This window comes from Alligator sinensis, unplaced genomic scaffold, assembly GCF_000455745.1.
Source record: "Alligator sinensis unplaced genomic scaffold, ASM45574v1 scaffold1443_1, whole genome shotgun sequence".
NCBI classification, from domain to species: Eukaryota; Metazoa; Chordata; order Crocodylia; family Alligatoridae; genus Alligator; species Alligator sinensis.
Window position 1 is genome coordinate 511422 of NW_005842876.1, and position 4843 is coordinate 516264.

The following is a 4843-nucleotide window of genomic DNA, read 5'->3' on the forward strand; positions in this document are numbered from 1 at the left end:
TGCAATATTTTATTTATTAATGTATACCATAATGTGACTTGCAATAAAGGTGTTTAGAAAAACAAGGAGCTAGAAGAGAATGCATACATGATTATTTGTCTCTATCACCCAAGTTACTGAACTCCTCTCCCCAGAGAAATGAGTTGGGATTTCAAAGCATCAAATAAGGAAAAATCCTTCCATTCAGTACTTCAGGACAATTAACAAAGAGGTCAAAAACAAAAATTTAACTTCTTATTGCCTGAAAAGCAAGCTTCTACCCCACAATTAAACACCTTTCAGGAACTGACTGACCAGTGCATCTGACCTGAAACTGAAATTGGAAGTGGGTTACATGCTTCAGGTTCCTTGCAAAACAAGAAGTAAACAGAAGTAATTCTAATATACCCACATGCCCCTAAATTTATCAAATCCCTCCTCTGTCTCCACTCAGCCAGCCGCACCCCAGATGGCAAAGTAAGTTTAATATAACCGTCTGTATCCTACTCCCATTAAAAATCGATGCAAGTTTTTCCATTGATTTGAATGACAGTAAGAACACTGTCTACATGTGTTTTTTATATAAAGTGCAACAGGGACTGAACTTGCTACCCAGTGAAATTTATGAAGACACTGAAGGTAGAGGCAGCCACACATGAAGATCCATGTTGCCCCAAAGTCATCTTAAAAATTCCTAGACTGGATGCAGCACATGCATATGTTCTAGAACGAGTATGGTCTGCATTAACTGCTATGAAAAATGTCATTACACCAAGTGCATCTTAATTTGCGAGGTTGATAACAGGCAGTTTGAAGGAAAGTCTTTGGATGCCAAGCATGACTAAGATTTTAGCAGAACTTAGTATCTTCACCTGATTTAGGCACCTAAGTCTCTATGTATTCTTAAATTCAAAAGTTCAGAACTGAGCAACCAGTTCTTGCTGTTTTTGAAAAACAGAGTGCCATCTGTGGAAGCTGCTGGGTTCTCAGCACTTCTGAAAATGAGGATACCTACACAAGCAGCTCAGTGGGAACTTAGGGACCTAATGTAAAATACACCTCTGTGAATCCTGACCAACAGGAACTGTAGGTATTGTGTGAGAGGGTGACATGGCTGTATTTAAAAAGCAACAAATTTCCTTTTCTGGTGTTACAGAAAATGGGAAATAAATGGTTACAAGCAAAACCTTTCCTAATTTGTTACGGTGCAGCTGTTTAAGACAGGGATGTGGTATCTGCATGCACACACATACAGATGTATTACATGAAGCATTTTCAGTATTCTTGTTCTGACAAGACAGCGGCAGAAGGAAAAGCGTATCAGCATTGAAACTCAGCTGAAGTAATGTGGATGCTTATAAATGCAGTCAGTACATGTTGATCCCAACTGGACAAGCATCTCAGCTGATAGCAACAGTGGTAGAAAAAACATTCCTCAACTTCTGTATCTTTTCAACAACCTTAATACTCTGTTATTGCCTAGTCACACATTAAAATTATGGAGCCTATCATGCAAGACAACCTGTCTTACAGCCCCCAGAGAAGTTGTGGAATTGCTATTCCTGGAAATTTTCAAGACACTTGATTTGGGAAGATACAAACAGGGGTGATCCTGCCTTGAGCTGGGAGCTGGATTTGATGACCTTATCCAGCCCCTTCCAGCCCTACTTCCCTATAATCACTGAAAATAAGTTTGATTGGTATTTCTAGATCTTCCCTTGAACCAAGAGAACAGATAGTTTACTTGAACCCAGTTATATATAATATATTCCCACAACTATTGGGCAAAAAAATGTTTTCCAGCAGTAATAAGAAGCAAAAACTCATCTGAATCTTAAAAGAAAAGGCTGGGGCCAAATAACAGAGATATTTTAGAGACATCTCAATGGTAGCCAGCATATTCCTTCTCTTCCTAGAACCCCTTCTGCTGTCCCAGTCCCAACTCTTTCACCTACCTTTGCATGTGATTTTACGCTGTCTAGAAATAGTCTTTTAATCAACATACACCTGCCGCAGCTCCATTTACTTTACAAGTTTCCGAAAACTCACCAGTTCCAAAGAGCATTCCAGAGACAGTTACCGCATTCCCCTCAGAACATCATAGCTACTTGTATTTATACTGCACACATTCATGTTTCCAGTGAAAAAAGTCCTCACAGCAGGGTTTATATTCCTGATCTGACATAATGACCAAGGGAAAATGCATGAATACTTACAGTGCTATACACTTGCTAGGCAATGATAGTTTACCCATTCTTCACTCTTTGCTTTTGCTTTCTAGGCTGCCCACTTCCATAACTTTCACTTTGCAAAGTAATAGAAATAAATCTACGTTAATAGTCTTAAACCTCCTCAGATCATTGGAAATTTTACCTAAGAAAATACAACTTTCTGAGGAGGACCATCTGGACTTGTTTTCATAAACAAAAGGGGTGATATGTCCCCAAACACTAATGTAACAGGCTTTATCACAACCTAGATCTCCTCAGATGTGTGCCATCTAGAAAGGATCTTCTGGTCTCCTTCACAAGGTAAAGAAAGTATCTTAACCAACAAAGCCTTTCAACTTACAATGCCATAATGCATGCAGATATAGCACTCTCCAGTCACAAGGTTCAACATACATTCTGCATAACAAATCAGAGAAGTAGGTCTAGAAGGGACCTAAAGAAGTCATCTAGTCCAACCCCCTGTCTGAGGCAGCAAAGGTCTTGTGTCCCGTAGGGGGATCAAGCCTGTGACCTTGGCATTAGCACGGCATCTTCATTTACATTTGCTAAATTCTACATGCATTTAACAAAAGAATGCTTCCTCTTATTGCCTGCAGGAAGCACAGCTAAGTGTAGTTTGTGCAAACAAAGGGGTTTATGCTCTGTTCTTTAATTAATAAGAACAGCCGGGAAACAAAACTCAAGCATTTCCTATCACATCACCTTCAGCTAAGCGCACTCAGACAGATGGACACAGCCCTGATGACATCACAACCTGTGGAATATATGAGTACTATGGAGCACATGCTGCTAGGAAACAAAGCACATAGATGAAATCAAATCTTCTGATGTACAGCCTTGGGATGCATTTTCTAGAGCGAGAAACAAATCATTCTGCAATCACTCAACAAGCCTAGAAAGTGAAAAAAACAACTCCTATATTATGGAGCACGGCAGTCACATGCAAACTCCTTAGACTTGATTAATCGTCTCAAGTTCCTACATTCTCAAAAAGGGTATCCTGCCTTTTTTTTTTTTAACCTTTGCACAGCATTTAAGCACAGTTTAAGTCAACTTCAGTGTATTCTCTTCTCATGCACTCAAAAGCTAAAGGATAGCTAAGTCAATAATGAATAATCTCAACCTGCTAATCAATGGTTCAATACTTTCCTTCCGAACTTTTGGAAATGGGTATCTGTATGAAGATCTGCATCTGCGTTCACATCTCTCTTTTCCTGGAACATGCGACCCAATACAGTCGCTTTTACGACACTAAAAGCATAGTACTAAATAAGGAAAGAACACATAACTAAACAGCAGACTGAACCGCATGGGGACTGTAACCCTTCTTAATATTGTGACTACCGCAATTGGAGGTGGGTTGTTTTACCTGAAGGACACCACCACCGTACAATGGAGCCCTAATCTTAACTTTGAGACCAAACATTAGCATTGATCGGCAGATTTGCTTCTTCCCCCTACCCCGCCAGCCCGCCCCTTGTTTTTGAGTTCTCAGATGGGGGCCCTACAAGATTTTTGATAGCAGTCCTTTAACCACAACACTGGGTGGAGTCTGTAAAACTTCATGAGAGAGCGTATCCACAGTGCGGACAAGGTTCTTCGGGTAGATATGATATCTTTTATTAGACTGAGTAGCTGACCTTTTTGTATTCCAGTCCCCAGAAAATGATAATCAAGTAAGTGCCCAAAATACACTGTAGCACACAGTATCTACCAGCCAGTGCTGGCTACAATCTCTTCCCTTACAGCATTTCAAAATGAGAATGGGAGAGCCTTCTGTGAAGAGCCATATCCCCTCCTTTAAAAATCTTAATGCTGAAAGGAAGTGGGACTAGCAGGCTGCCTCTGCCGCCTCGTAGCAAGGCACAGGAGGCATTTTCCCCTCCTTCCCTGTCTCCAGCCATCTCCACATTTCCTAAGCAGCTGGCTGCACGCAACCAAACCCGGGAGTGCAAGAATGCTAACACTTCCTAATGAGCAATCTGAATGGGAAAGTAAATACAACAGGCATCAGTTGTTGTGACTGTGGCAAGCACTTGCTTGGAGGGACACACACACACACACACACAGGCATAAGTATAGGCACAGATGCATACAGAGACACAAACACAGAGGCACAGACACACACAGACAGACATACACAGGCACACATACAAAGGCACAAACACACACACACACACCCCAACCCAGTGCTTTCCCCGTGGCTGAAGGCCCGGCGAGCAGGCTGGCTGGCACAGGGCTGCCCGGAGCCCGCTCCCCATCTCCCCAAACATCCGCGTGTCTCCAGGGGAGGGGGAAGGATCCGGGGTTGTGCTGTTGCTATTGGCGACATGGTCCTTCATGGCAGCCCCCCTCCCCAGGGTCAGGTAAGCCCCGGGTCCTCGGGGCGCTGCACCTACGTCTCCAGCAGCCAGCCGTGCCCGGCAGCAGCTGGATCCCCGGCGCACTGGAGGAGCGGGCGGAGGGCAGGTACCACGCCAAGCCGCCTTGCCTCAGCCACGCCATTTCCATTCAGCAAGCGCTGCTTGCAGGGGAGGATCCGCACATCCATCCAGCGATGAAAGGGGGAATTAAAATTTTAAAAAAGGGGGAGGGGGGAAAGCTTGCAATTTCCCTTCTCCAGCCTCCTCTCT

General features: G+C 43.2%; 1 protein-coding gene across 1 annotated transcript in view; it reads right to left on the reverse strand.

The window, feature by feature from the left end:
• Window positions 1-4715, reverse strand: part of LOC102377378 (adhesion G protein-coupled receptor L3-like) — a 496226-nt gene extending 491511 nt beyond the window's left edge. The window contains exon 1 of the mRNA XM_025192002.1: window positions 4610-4715. The gene's annotated coding sequence lies outside the window, so the exon portion shown is untranslated. The remainder of the gene's footprint in view (window positions 1-4609) is intronic.
• Between the last annotated feature and the right edge of the window lie 128 nt (window positions 4716-4843).